Here is a 15,634-nt window from a genome sequence, read left to right as displayed (position 1 = left end):
ATGAGTATCGGGTAATATCAATAGCAGCAGAAAATGGTATAACAGGTGTAGGATTCGTTATGAAGGTAGCGCAGAGGGTGTGTTACTGTGAACAGTTCAGTGACCAGGTTGTTCTAATCAGAATCGACAGCAGACCAACACCGACAACGATAGTTCAGGTATACATGCCGACATCGCAAGCTGAAGACGAACAGATAGAGAAAGGGTATGAGGATATTGAAAGGGTAATGCAGTATGTAAACGGGGACGAAAATCTAATAGTCATGTTGTTGTTGTTGTGGTCTTCAGTCCTGAGACTGGTTTGATGCAGCTCTCCATGCTACTCTATCCTGTGCAAGCTTCTTCATCTCCCAGTACCTACTGCAACCTACATCCTTCTGAATCTGCTAAGTGTATTCATCTCTTGGTCTCCCTCTACGATTTTTACCCTCCACGCTGCCCTCCAATGCTAAATTGTGATCCCTTGATGCCTCAAAACATGTCCTATCAACCGATCCCTTCTAGTAGTCAAGTTGCGACTGGAATGCAGTTGTAGGGGAAGGAGTAGAAGGAAAGGTTACAGGAGAATATGGGCTTGGGACGAGGAAGGAAAGAGGAGAAAGACTAATTGAGTTCTGTAACAAGTTTCAGGTAGTAATATCTAATACCCTGTTCAAGAATCACAAGAGGAGGAGGTATACTTGGAAAAGGCCGGGAGATACGGGAAGATTTCAATTAGATTATATCACGGTAAGACAGAGATTCCGAAATCAGATACTGCATTGTAAGGCATACCCAGGAGCAGATATAGACTCAGATCACAATATAGTAGTGATGAAGAGTAGGCTGAAGTTCAAGACATTAGTCAGGAAGAATCAATACGAAAAGAAGTGGGATACGGAAGTATTAAGGAATGACGAGATGCGTTTGTAGTTCTCTAAAGCTATAGATATAGCAAAAAGGAATAGCGTAGGCGGCGGTACAGTTGAAGAGGAATGGGCATCTCTAAAAAGGCATCTCAAAAGTTGGGAAGGATAACATAGGTACAAAGAAGGAACCATGGGTAACAGAAGAAATACTTCAGTTGATTGATGAAAGGAGGAAGTACAAACATGTTCCGGGAAAATCAGGAATACAGAAATACAAGTCGCTGAGGAATGAAATAAATAGGAAGTGCAGGGAAGCTAAGACGAAATGGCTGCAGGAAAAATGTGAAGACATCGAAAAAGATATGATTGTCGGAAGGACAGACTCAGCATACAGGACAGTCAAAACAGTCTTTGGTGACAATAAAAGCAACGGTGGTAACATTAAGAGTGCAACGGGAATTCCACTGTCAAATGCAGAGGAGAGAGCAGATAGGTGGAAAGAATACATTGAAAGCCTCTATGAGGGTGAAGATTTGTCTGATGTGATAGAAGAAGAAACAGGAGTCGATTTAGAAGAGATAGGGGATCCAGTATTAGAATATGCAATTTAAAAGAGCTTTGGAGGACTTACGGTCAAATAAGGCAGAAGCGAAACATAACATTCCATCAGAATTTCCAAATCATTGGGGGAAGTGGCAACAAAACGACTATTCACGTTGGTGTGTAGAATATATGAGTCTGGCGACATACCATCTGACTTTCGGAAAAGCATCATCCACACAATTCCGAAGACGGCAAGAGCTGACAAGTGCGAGAATTATCGCACAATCAGCTTAACAGCTCATGCGTCGAAGCTGCTTACAAGAATAATATACAGAAGAATGCAAAAGAAAATTGAGAATGCGCTAGGTGACGATCAGTTTGGCTTTAGGAAAAGTAAAGGGACGAGAGAGGCAATTCTGACATTACGGCTAATGATGGTAGCAAGACTAAAGAAAAATCAAGACACTTTCATAGGATTTGTCGACCTGGAAAAAGCGTTCGACAATATAAAATGGTGCAAGCTGTTCGAGATTCTGAAAACAGTAGGGGTAAGCTATAGGGAGAGACGGGTCATATACAATATGTACAACAACCAAGAGGGAATAATAAGAGTGGACGATCAAGGACGAAGTGCTTGTGTTAAGAAGGGTGTAAGACAAGGCTGTAGCCTTTCGCCCCTACTCTTCAATCTGTACATCGAGGAAGCAATGATGGAAATAAAAGAAAGGTTCAGGAGTGGAATTAAAATACAAGGTGAAAGGATATCAATGATACGATTCGCTGATGACATTGCTATCCTGAGTGAAAGTGAAGAAGAATTAAATGATCTGCTGAACGGAATGAACAGTCTAATGAGTACACAGTATGGTTTGAGAGTAAATCGGAGAAAGACGAAGGTAATGAGAAGTAGTAGAAATGAGAACAGCGAGAAACTTAACATCAGGATTGATGGTCACGAAGTCAATGAATTCTGCTACCTAGGCAGTAAAATAACCAATGACGGACGGAGCAAGGAGGACATCAGAAGCAAACTCGCTATGGCAAAAAAGGCATTTCTGGCCAAGCGAAGTATACTAATATGAAATACCGGCCTTAATTTGAGGAAGAAATTCTGAGGACGTACGTCTGGAGTACAGCATTGTATGGTAGTGAAACATGGACTGTGGGAAAACCAGAACAGAAGAGAATCGAAGCATTTGAGATGTGATGCTATAGACGAATGTTGAAAATTAGGTGGACTGATAAGGTAAGGAACGAGGAGGTACTACGCAGAGTCGGAGAGGAAAGGAATATGTGGAAAACACTGATAAAGAGAAGGGACAGGATGATAGGACATCTGCTACGACATGAGGGAATGACTTCCATGGTACTAGAGGGAGCTGTAGAGGGCAAAAACTGTAGAGGAAGACAGAGATTGGAATACGTCAAGCAAATAATTGAGGACGTAGGTTGCATGTGCTACTCTGAGATGAAGAAATTAGCACAGGAAAGGAATTCGTGGCGGGCCGCATCAAACCAGTCAGTAGACTGATGACAGAAAAAAAAAGAAGTGGTACCTCGCTGCCACAACTGTGGTGACCTGGACCACATTCTAAGGCTTTGCACCAGGGAATCTGCTTGCACAAAGTGTAGCGCAAACGGTCACAATCGTAAAGATTACAAGGCAGCAGCAGTCTGCATCCTTTGCAAAAGCCGTGGCAAAAAGTCATGCAGAGCGACAGGACGTAATTGTCCAACATAGCGGATGCGGGAGCAGCGGTTAATTTCCTGAATCGACTATGTCTGAACACAGCCTACGGAACAGGATGCCAAAGCGTAAATCCCCGAGGAAGAGGAGGAGGGGTGCTATAAGAGCAAATAGATTTAAGAAATTCTTGATGTCGCTCTCGGGCGTGACTAAGACAGAAACATTGGATAAGGCCATCCAAACAGAGTCCTATACGATGGATAAAAGCACGCAAACAGACGTCCCCTCAATGGGCATGGACCCCACCCCTCAAACCCGGGGAACGAAGCGGCAAGGGCATCCTGTGGCTGTGACAATCTCAACGGATAAACAAAAGAAAGTAAGCCAACCGATTCAAAACACAGTCGCCAGTACAAGTCCAAATTCCACAGCACAGAGCACTCCAGTGGTCAGATTGCCGCCTGTGGACCCGGTGAGGGCGTACCCCAATATCGAGTACACGATGCAACTGGAAGAGCCGATTACCCTGGCCACTGCTTTATGACATGTGGTCCGTGTAGGACACGAAGAGGGTAGGAAGGTAACCTTCTCGGTAATGGAGGCTGTGGACGGTCAGTGAATCTCCCCACTGTCTTCGGAGCCCTGCGGGACCTTCTAAAGAAAGTTTTTGAGGTGAGAAGTTTGACCTCAAGGACGTCTATGAACAGGCTGTATAGGCGAATGGACGAATTGCTTTTGACTGGAGTAAGACCTAGCCAGACGATCACATGCATTCGTACTTTCCTTGATGACTGAAATAACTATTGGACAGCTAAACACTCACAATAGTCGACTTGTGATGCAGAAACTCCGTAAGGAGGTGGAGGAGAGGAGACTCGATGTGCTATGCCTACAGGAGCCGTACTCCCAAGCTGGGAAAATAGCTTTTGCTGCCGCAATATGACAAATTGTCAGCAGAGGACATGACCCAAGAGCGGCGACAGTTATCGCAAACATACTTCTGAGGGTCACTACACTCTCGCAGTTCACGACTAGCCACTGCAACGTCGTGGAGCTTCAATCTCCAATGGGAGTAATCATTCTCATAAACACGTATTTCCAATACAGAGATGACATCGAACGAACAACATCTAGAACATCTGGCAAGAGCTACCACGGCGTTGCAGGGACGGAGGGCAGTCATGATTCCTGACATCAACGCAAAATCCCCCCTGTGGTACAGCGACACTAGAGATACAAATAGGGAAAAAGTGGAAGAATTTATTATGGCTTCGTAACTGGTGGTGGCCAACAAGCCGGGTAGCAGGAGGAGGACAGGGCACGAACATTGACGTAACGTTAACATCACGGAATGCAGCAAATCTTATACAGCGCTGCAAGGTCGTGAGCAATGCCACCATAAGCGACCACAATTTAATAACTTTCACTCTAGGTGAAAGGGAGTGCCGTTGGGCCATGGGGTGGGAAGTACAATTCAATTACAATAGAGCAGACTGGGAACGCCTAGCAAGGGGGTACGACATTCCTGCCTTACCGGAAGGTGACATATATCAGGACATAGACGTGGATGAAAGAGCTGAAGAACTGTTGGGCGCAGTACACAGAGCGGTGTGGGCCGCTGTGCCGACCAGGACGAAGGCCATGGAGGCCTCACCATGGTCGGCCGAACTAGAGGAACTAGGTCAATCTGTCAGGAGGCTGAGGAGGCATTACCAGCGCAGTGGTGTCGTCTGGCTGGAAAGGCAAAGATGGCAGTTGCAATATAGGGAGGCCAAGCAGAAATTTCAAAAGGAACTGCGGGAAATGAGGATGGGTAGCTGGGAGAGTTACGTGGTAAACCAGTTGACCTTGGACCCATGGGGTCTCCCCTATAAGTTAGTGAGAGAGAAAATCCGCTCTCCCATGGAGTTATCGACAGTCAGGCAGGGGGACAGGGTGACAGAGTCTTGGCAGGAGACTGCAGAGGTCCTCCTCCGACCCCTGCTGCCTGACAACAGTGCGGATGGAGAAACTGAAGGGCAACAGCAACTGCGAAACGCGGATTCAGACGAATATAACAACGATACATCAGTCTAACCATTTTCAGTAGAGGAGGTGGCTGCAAATATAAGATCTTTAAAAAGAGGGAAAGCTCCAGGACCAGACGGCATTGTGGCTGAGGTGGTGCTATTCCTGGCCCCCCAGTTAATTGCGCCACTGACTCATCTCTTCAATGAGTTCCTGAGACAAAGGAAGTTTCCAAAGAGGAGGAAAACTGCAAACGTGGTGATAATCAAAAAAGGACCTGAAAAAGACCTGGCCGAGGTTAAATCATACAGGCCGATTTCCCTATTGGACCTGTTTGGGAAGCTACTACAAAAACTGTTGGCTGACATATTGACAGCTAACCGGGTGCTGTGCAGGATGAGCGGCAGGCAGTTCAGCTTCAGGCCGGGGCAGTTGGCATCTGATGCTATCGCTCTGGCGGCTGTGGCTCAAAGCCGCATAAGTACGTAGTTGGCATCATGGTGGGTGTCAGTGGCGCCTTCGACAACCTGTGGTGGCCTTCGCTCTTCTCCTGTCTGCGGGAGAAAGAGTGTCCAGGGCCGCTATACGGTTGCCTGAGGAGCTATTGCAAGGATCGGGAGGTCTGGCTATCATCCCCTAGCGGGGGAGTTCGGAAAGCAATCACCAAAGGATGTCGCCAAGGCTCCGTTTTGGGAACCCTTTTCTGTGACATCCATATGGAACCGTTATTAGACAACTTACAGCAAAGTGAAGAAGTGCTAGAGGTGATAGCCTACGTGGATGACCTCCTCCTGTTGGTCGGCAGTCGCAGCCGAGAAGATATAGAACCAAAGATTGAAGGGCCGTAGAGAAACTGCACCAATGGCGCCGAAATACCAAAATGACAATACCTCCTAGTAAATCTACATACTTGCTATTAAAAGGACAGTTAATCAGGAATCCTACTGTGAGGATCGATGGCTCACCAGTTCTTCGGCGACGGGAGACACGATACTTGGAAGTCATCATTGATGAGAGATGGAACTTCGGGAAACACATAGACACCGTAACCCAGAGAGCTCTCCAATTACTAAACAACCTCATCTCCATTGGACATAAAAGATTCCATCTCCCTCCTCATCTCATAAAACTCTATCATAACAGTATTCTAACTTCAGTAGTGGGTTACGGCTCGGGAGTCTGGGCGCACATGCTCACGACGGTCGTGCCCGCCATGACGATGAGAAGGGTCCAGAGAAGCATGATTCTGAGATCTGTAGGGGCCTACAGAACATCTCCGGGGGAGGCTCTGTTAGTGATAATGGGGCTTTGCCCGTTAGACATCAAGATACGAAAACAAGCGGTGTGGTACTGGGCCAGAAAGGTGAATATGGAGAAAATACACTCCTGGAAATTGAAATAAGAACACCGTGAATTCATTGTCCCAGGAAGGGGAAACTTTATTGACACATTCCTGGGGTCAGATACATCACATGATCACACTGACAGAACCACAGGCACATAGACACAGGCAACAGAGCATGCACAATGTCGGCACTAGTACAGTGTATATCCACCTTTCGCAGCAATGCAGGCTGCTATTCTCCCATGGAGACGATCGTAGAGATGCTGGATGTAGTCCTGTGGAACGGCTTGCCATGCCATTTCCACCTGGCGCCTCAGTTGGACCAGCGTTCGTGCTGGACGTGCAGAACGCGTGAGACGACGCTTCATCCAGTCCCAAACATGCTCAATGGGGGACAGATCCGGAGATCTTGCTGGCCAGGGTAGTTGACTTACACCTTCTAGAGCACGTTGGGTGGCACGGGATACATGCGGACGTGCATTGTCCTGTTGGAACAGCAAGTTCCCTTGCCGGTCTAGGAATGGTAGAACGATGGGTTCGATGACGGTTTGGATGTACCGTGCACTATTCAGTGTCCCCTCGACGATCACCAGTTATGTACGGCCAGTGTAGGAGATCGCTCCCCACACCATGATGCCGGGTGTTGGCCCTGTGTGCCTCGGTCGTATGCAGTCCTGATTGTGGCGCTCACCTGCACGGCGCCAAACACGCATACGACCATCATTGGCACCAAGGCAGAAGCGACTCTCATCGCTGAAGACGACACGTCTCCATTCGTCCCTCCATTCACGCCTGTCGCGACACCACTGGAGGCGGGCTGCACGATGTTGGGGCGTGAGCGGAAGACGGCCTAACGGTGTGCGGGACCGTAGCCCAGCTTCATGGAGACGGTTGCGAATGGTCCTCGCCGATACCCCAGGAGCAACAGTGTCGCTAATTTGCTGGGAAGTGGCGGTGCGGTCCCCTACGGCACTGCGTAGGATCCTACGGTCTTGGCGTGCATCCGTGCGTCGCTGCGGTCCGGTCCCAGGTCGACGGGCACGTGCACCTTCCGCCGACCACTGGCGACAACATCGATGTACTGTGGAGACCTCACGCCCCACGTGTTGAGCAATTCGGCGGTACGTCCACCCGGCCTCCCGCATGCCCACTATATGCCCTCGCTCAAAGTCCGTCAACTACACATACGGTTCACGTCCACGCTGTCGCGGCTTGCTACCAGTGTTAAAGACTGCGATGGAGCTCCGTATGCCACGGCAAACTGGCTGACACTGACGGCGGCGGTGCACAAATGCTGCGCAGCTAGCGCCATTCGACGGCCAACACCGCGGTTCCTGGTGTGTCCGCTGTGCCGTGCGTGTGATCATTGCTTGTACAGCCCTCTCGCAGCGTCCGGAGCAAGTATGGTGGGTCTGACACACCGGTGTCAACGTGTTCTTTTTTTCCATTTCCAGGAGTGTAGTAGAGATCATGGGTGTGAGGGTAGAGGATAAGAGGGAAATAAGAAACAGAGGGGAGGAACTTTGGCAGAGGGCTTGGGAGGAAGAAGAAACTGGGAGAAGGACCTTCCAGTTTTTACCAGATGTAAGAGAGCGTGGGGCCATGAAATACTTTGAACCTACACGAGGACTCATTCACTTTCTCACTGGCCATGGACCCTACTTGACATACTTATGTCGGTTTGGGAAGAGGGTGACCCCCGCGTGTGGCTGTGGCGCAGCAGAGGGTACTCCTGACCACGTGGTTTACGAGTGCCCTCTCTTCAATGTTGTCGCGACAATACTCCGAGACAGACTTCCAAATAACGACACATACTACCTATTTTGCAAAAACAGACATAATGTCTGATGGGATAACAGCAATCAGTGATTTTATAATGTTACTTATAATCTGTCTTGATTGCAAATTTTTTATTCATATGACTGGTTTCGGTTCATTCAGATCTGACATGTCAGTTACAGGAGTAACCCGTCCAAATCCAGCAACAATCACATGCTGCGTCACATGTGGACGTAAGTCAAGTTAGTTTTGTAGGACTTAGATTAGGACATTAATTTAGGAAACTGCAGAGATTACTTCCCTTGGCCAGCCCAGTGCCAGGGGCATGCTCCTCGGGTTTAGCTCGTTGAACCTGGCTATCCTAAGTAGGTTTATATACAACTGGCACACCTGTGACGCTGCAGCTAATAAGAAATGGTCATAGTAGATTAGTTAAGTAACAAGTAGTTAGATCAAATTGCCCATTGTCGTAGAAAACTAAAACTACCACATTGAATTGTAAAAGCTGCATTGTAATCTAATCTATGTATCATTTTATGACCCCACTAATCGTCTTAGGAGGTAGGTTAATATTGTATAATATTATTTATTGTTGGCGAATTTTCCCTAAAAGGAAATCGTTAAGCTTATGACTTTGAAGGCTTGTTCTTCTTGTCCTTCCAGTACTCCTTCATTCTCTTGGAGAGGGCCTCTTTTCTCTCCTCAGACCATTCTTGTTTGGTCCGCTGTTTTAGCGCTTCTGACTTTACTTCCCAATTGTCTATGTGTTTTCGGAAGGTGCTTCTGTCTGTGGTGTTTGTGGTGCCAATTGCTTGTAGGTCTTTTCGGACTCCTTCCATCCAGGGTGTCGATACTTTAAGAGTCTTGATGTGTTCTAGAATTTTCTTGGTGAGTCTTGTTTCAGGGAGTCTATCCAAATGTCCGTAGAATTTAAGGCGCCTTTTTCTCATATCGTTCTCGATGTTCGAATATGCTTCTACTGTTGAGTTCTTCTGTAGTCTGTAGCCATCTGGTGTGGGTCTTCCTCCTAAAATTTTCCTCATGATTTTGCGTTCTTCTTTTTTGATTTCTTCAATTTTGATTTTCCTGTTGAGTGATAGTGTTTCGCTGGCATACAGTACGGCGGGTTTGATCACTGTGTTATAGTGTCTGGTGTTTCTGGAAATGCATTGTTTGTTGTAGACGTTTCGTACCATGCCTAGTGATTTCCGTGTCTTCTGTTGTCTGTCTTCGTAAGCCAGTTTCTCTGTTCCGGTCGGTTCGATGATTTCGCCTAGGTATCTGAAGTGTGTGACCCCTTTAATTTTGCCGTACTTGGTTGTGATGTCGTCGCCTTCTCTTTTTAGGACTTGCGCTTTTTCAGAAGAGATTTGTAGGCCGACTTTCTCGGCGCATTCTTTCAGGATTTCGATCTGTGTTTTTGCTGATGTTGGGTCATAGGTCAGTATCGCTAGGTCGTCTGCGAATGCTAGGTAAGGGATTTCCAGTCTTTTCCTTCCTAATGTGACTGGTCTCCAGGTGTTTTGTCTCCTGACTTCAGCTTCCCATTCGCTCATTACTTTGTCCAGGACGATGTTGAACAATAGCGGGGATAGTCCTTGTCTTAGGCCAGTGTGGATTTCAAAGGGGTCCGAGATTTCACCCATGAATTTGACTTTGGATTTTGTATTGGTTAGTGTCTGTTCGATTAGTCTTCGGGTCTTTTGGTCTAGGCCTTTTTCTCTGAGGATTTGGATGAGGGACTTTCTGTCGATCGAGTCGTAAGCCTTTTTGAAGTCGACGAAAGTGCAGATGATTTTTTTGGGGCTTGTCATGTGGGATTTTATGATTGATTTCAGGTTGAAGATTTGTTTGGGGCAGGCTCTGTTGGGTCTGAAACCCGCTTGGTATTCCGAGATGGCGGGTTCCAGTTGTCCTTGCGTTCTGGTGAGAAGGCAGGTTGATAGAATTTTGTAGATGACCGGTAGCAAGGAAATTCCTCTATTGTTGTTTGTGTCTGTCCTGTCACCTTTCTTGTGTAGCGGGTGAATGAGTGCGGTCTTCCAGTCGTCAGGTATGATTTCGGTTGTCCAGGTGTTCTGTATGATTTGTGTGATTTCGTTTAGCTAGTTTGGTCCTAGGTTCTTCAGCAGTTCTGCCGTTATTCCGTCTTCACCGGCTGCCTTGTTGTTTTTCAGTTTCTTTATGCAGTGGAGGATTTCTTCTTTTGTTGGTGATGGTGAGTCTTCCGGTGCGTTGGCCGGTTCTCGGGGTTCGAAGGTTGAGTTAGGTTCCGGGCAATTTAGTAATTTTGAAAAGTACTTCACGAGCTCTTCACAGTTTTCTTTGTTGGTAAGTGCCAGTTTTCCGTCTTCTTTTCTGAAGCAGAGGTTCTGTGGTGAGTATCCTTTGACTTGGTTGGCGAACGTCCTGTAGAAATCCCGTGTGTTGAAATTTCTGAAGTCTTCTTCGATGGAGTTTAGCTGATCGTTTATGTATTTGCGTTTCTCTTGTCTTATTGTTTTCGATGTTTGTGTTCGAATTTCATAGAAGTTGTCCTGTGTTTCTTGTGTTTTGTTGCTGTTGTAGTTTGTGAAAGCTGTTCTTTGATTTTGTAGGGCGATTTCGCAGGTAGTGTTCCACCAAGGGTGCCTGGGTTTTCTAGTCAGCGGGATCAGTTCTTTGGCTGTGTTCACAATTTTTTGTTTAAAGCTGGTCCAATCTTTCGCCTCTTGTTTTTCCCAGTGTTCTGTGATGTTCGATTCTCTGATCTTTCTTGTATCAAATTTCGGTGAGGTCAATTTCTTTTTGTGTTGTCTTCTTGGTGTGAGTTTGATTTTGATTCTTGTTAGGTAGTGGTCCGAATCTATGTTGGCGCCTTTTCTCACTTGGACGTCGTGGATTTCTTTCTGGTATTCATAGGAGATTGCCACGTGATCTATCTGGAATTCGCCTAGTGAGTGGACTGGTGATCGCCACGTCTTTTGTTTCTTGGGCTTTTTCATCAGGGAGGTTGACATGATTTTGAGATTGTTTTGCTGGCAGAGTTCGATCAGTCTGGTGCCGTTTTTGTTGGTGAATTTGTGCGCAGGGAAATTTCCTACTGTTTTTCTGTAGCGTTTTTCTCTGCCGATTTGTGCGTTGAAATCGCCTAGTAGAATTTTCGCGTTGTCTTGGGGTATTTTTGCCAGGGTGGTTTCGAGTTTGTCCCAGAATTTGTCTGTTTCTTCTGGTTTGTCCTTGTTGTCTGCGTTCGTGGGGGCATGTACGTTGATGAGGGTGTAGTTCTTGTTGGCGTGTTTGATTCGCATGGTCATGAGCCTGTTGTTGATCGCGTTGACTTCTTTTACTGAGTCTAGGATGTTTTTGTTTACTGCGAAGGCCATGCCGAAGAGCGCTCCTCCTTTGCCGATTTTCCTGTTGGTTCCACTCTTGAAGAATCTGTAGTTTCCGTAGTCTATTGTGTCTGAATCCGTGTATCTTGTTTCTTGTAGCGCTAGGATCGAGATCTTTTGACTGGGGAGTTCCGTTGTTAGATTGTGTAATTTTCCCGTTTGTATTAGTGTCTGTATGTTGAAGGTGCCAAAGTATGTGTGTGTTTTCTTGGGTAGTTTGCCAGAGCGCTCCGACTCGCCCTTTAGTGCATCTCCAGGTCCCCCAGAATCCGAGTGCCTGGTTGCCGTCTTGCGACGGGTGGATCGTCCACCTGGGGTAATGTTGTTTTTAGGTGTACTTGCCATTATGCTTGTAATTCGTCTGGCTTGCACCAGTTTGGTAGAACCAGGGATTTTCAGTTCCTGGAGCTCGTATCAGGCGCACCATTGGTGACAGACGCTGGCCAGAGTACCGGCGGTTACCACACAGACGTGTCTGGGCTTTTGTGTTAGTTTTCTTCGTTTCGCCGGTTTTTACTCCGGGTACTTATCCTCGAGGATGTGATAGTTTTGATCCGCCCCGAGTATTTGATTTCCTCGGTGCCACCCATATCTGGGAGGCTTTCCCCTATCCGCCACCTGGGGAGGCGCCCGATGGAGGATCTATCAACCTCACACGGGAATATTGTATAATTATTATTGTTTTATGAAATGAAGAATTTAAATAAACGTTCTAGGGGAATGATGACCTCAGATGTTAAGTCCCATAGTGCTCAGAGCCATTTTTTTGCATTAGGATTGGGTAAGTCTTAAAGTATTATCTCATCCAGCACAAAATCATGTAACCATCAACTGTCTGTACAAGCGAACTAATAACAATACGAGGGCAGAGGAACATCTGCATCATGATATGTTCTTCTACAGTCATTCTGCATTCCTTCGTGGCCTTCTGCCATACATTTACTTATTACATGTTTGCTATAATCTGTCTGCCCCTTATATTTGGAACATTTTTCTGAGACATGACAATTACATCACTGCTTGGAACAGCACTACTAATGTAATGCTCTAGAGCATTGCGAAAATACTTTTTGTTTATTACTCGCAGTGTCTTTAAGCATTTCGAATATTTCTACCCATTGTAAGTGTCCAAAATGTTTGATTACAATAACATTCAACCAGTGATCTCTTCTCAGTTATTTTCAATAACGCACGTGATTTGGCGGGTGTAATGATAAAACAGTCTCGCACCGATAAGAATTTTCAGCATCTCATTTTGAACAGCCTCCTCTCTCTCTCTCTCTCTCTCTCTCTCTCTCTCTCTCTCTCAGGGTTAGCTAAATTGAAACGGCAGATTCACATAATCCACTCGTGTAAGTGACACTCTTGTTGCACAAACTGTGTCTCTTTTAAACGTGGTGAGTGACAGGTGGTGTGTGACGGCGCTCTACTTGTAAGAACACTGTAGCGCACGTCAGTTTTGTTATGCCGACACTATATCGTGCCAGTTTTAAGTGGCGAGTGTTTTGAACTATGACTGCGTAAGATACCGGTAGAGGTCGGGTCTGAACGACCAATGCCAACGTCAGCAAACAACTGCGCTGTAGCCGCTGCCAAATGCTTTGTGTCTTCTAATTTACTTTGTGTTGTGGACTGCGTGTTTTTTTTTCTCCTTATTTTGAAATGAGTGGGGGAGGCAAATTCTGATGCATAAAGGGACTGGAATGAGACTCTCACAAGGACACGATCAGCGTATGATCGTTACGTCACTTCTGGTTTCGTGGAGGAACAGAACGAGGACGTCGGATGGCAGTCCTGCGAGTGGGAGGCGGGGCGTAGTCCACAGCACCGCCCCTCTCCCCTCGGACAGCCACAGTCCTCGTTTTTTTACGGTCGCGGCCGACTACCTCGACATATTGTTCAGAAAGTAACTGTGCAGTGCCATGCTATGATGTGCTAAGCAACGACTGATATGAATGTCCATTATTACTACAACATTTTCCATTGTTCAATATATTTGAACCATATTTAACAAGGTATTGCTATTTGTTTGCAGGTCCAGTTTCATTGAAGACGAACGTATTGTGTTACATCATTGTAACCCAGGTCATCATGCTGACGATTGAACAAAGACTGTTTCTTGCGGAGCACGTGTTCCGCAATGGAGACAAGTTTACCTAAGCAGTAGAGGCCGCATTTGCAGCAAAGTTCCCAGGAGTGAAGATGCCTAACTGCAATGTCGTATGGAACCTCATCACCACGTTTCGAAAGACCAGAAACATTCATGATGCTCCAAATCAGGCAGGCCATCCACATCCGAAGACAAGGTGGCTGAGGTGCAAGACGTGATTCTGCGAAGTCCAAAGAAATCGGTTAAACGACCAACTCAGCAGGCCCACGTGCCCATAGGTTCCGCTCACAACATTCTCCGGATATCACTGTCCATGTATCCGTACAAAATGTCGGTCGTGCATCAACTGAGAGACACCGACCGCCTGGCGCGTGTGAACTTTTGCAACTGGTTTCTGTCCTTCCTGCAGGACAATGGTGAGGCGATTCTTGACGCAAAGTTTTTCACGGATGAGGCAGTTTCTGCTCTCCAGTTGCGTGAATAGCTAGAATAGTCGTGTGTGGACAACGGAAGATCCGTATGAATTTAAGGTGTCCCCACTGTATGGCCAGAAGGTTGGTGTTTGGTGCGCGGGGACTCGTCAAATCATCACTGAGCCGATCTTCTTCCAGGACACCATAAATGGAGAACGGTACTGCACCTGAGTTCCGGAGCGCTCCCTATGTGAACTGATCGAGGACGAAACTGAGAACCAGTTATTCAAAAACAGTCTTAATCGCATTTATTATTATTATACCGCCAACCGGTTTCAACCCGACGAAGGGGCCATCTTCTGGGCGTTTACACTATCGGTCGACTAGTTTCCTGCCGTTATGTAGACAGGAGTGACACTACCAGCAGTCGACCAATGGTGTAAACGCCCAGAAGATGACCCCTACGTCGGGTTGAAACCGGTTGGCGGTATAATAATAATAAATGCGATTAAGACTGTTTTTGAATAACTGATTAATCATACTAATCGCTGCTTCATCCCCACAACCATGTTCTCCAAGAAACTGAGAACGCCTGGTTCCGACAGGATGAGGCGACTGCATATACCGCTCACCAGACGATGAACTTTTTAAAGGACATCTTCGGTGACCGCATCACCTCTCGAGACCTCTGGCCTCCGGGTTCACCCGACTGGCTTCAGCGATTACTTTCTATGGGGTACGTTGAAGGGAAAAGCCTATGAAGGCAATCCGCACACCATACAAGAACTCAAAGCTGGACTGACACGTCACATTCGGAACATCACTCCTGATGTTCTGCACAACGTGTGCAACTGTGTCTTCAAGTTCAAGGGGATTATTCCAGCATCTTTTAAAACTTCCATGACTTTAATACGGCAAGTTATGAACTGCATAGTTACTATGTGATCGGAGGCTTTCCCGGCGTATGTGTCGTTTCCAGGGCTCTCTAGTGTCCAACCGGATGCGATCGTTGAAGTCCCACCATATTTCGGCGAATAATCTTTCCGCCATCACCAGGTGGTTCTGATGGTCTGTCTGCTCTCTCCTTGCTCTGCCTGCCTCTCTCTCTCTCTCTCTCTCTCTCTCTCTCTCACACACACACACACACACACACACACACACACACACACACACACACCTTTTACTTTACCCTCCTTGGGGGAGTGTATGGAGGAGTTTGTAGCCTGTTGGCTTTTACTCCACAATGTGTTGTGTGTGTGTGTGTGGTTATCTTTGATTATTTCGGCTGTCTGTCTATTGTGGTGGTGTTCTGGTGGCGTCTTGTACTTGCCTGAGGTTGGTAAGATGTTGGGTATTTTAAGGATTAAGGATTAGTATTAGGACTTGGAGATTTTTGGGATTTTTTTTCTTTGACTTAGTCGTGGAAGATCGTCATGGGGCGTTTGTGCTTGTCGCGAGACACGTCATACCAACGTAAGGAGTGGATGAGGTTATTTCGAGATCTGGAAGACCTCTCACAGAAAGCCTT

The sequence above is a fragment of the Schistocerca piceifrons genome, chromosome 4, assembly GCF_021461385.2.
Source record: "Schistocerca piceifrons isolate TAMUIC-IGC-003096 chromosome 4, iqSchPice1.1, whole genome shotgun sequence".
Lineage (NCBI taxonomy): Eukaryota > Metazoa > Arthropoda > Insecta > Orthoptera > Acrididae > Schistocerca > Schistocerca piceifrons.
Note: the sequence above shows the minus strand (reverse complement) of the source record.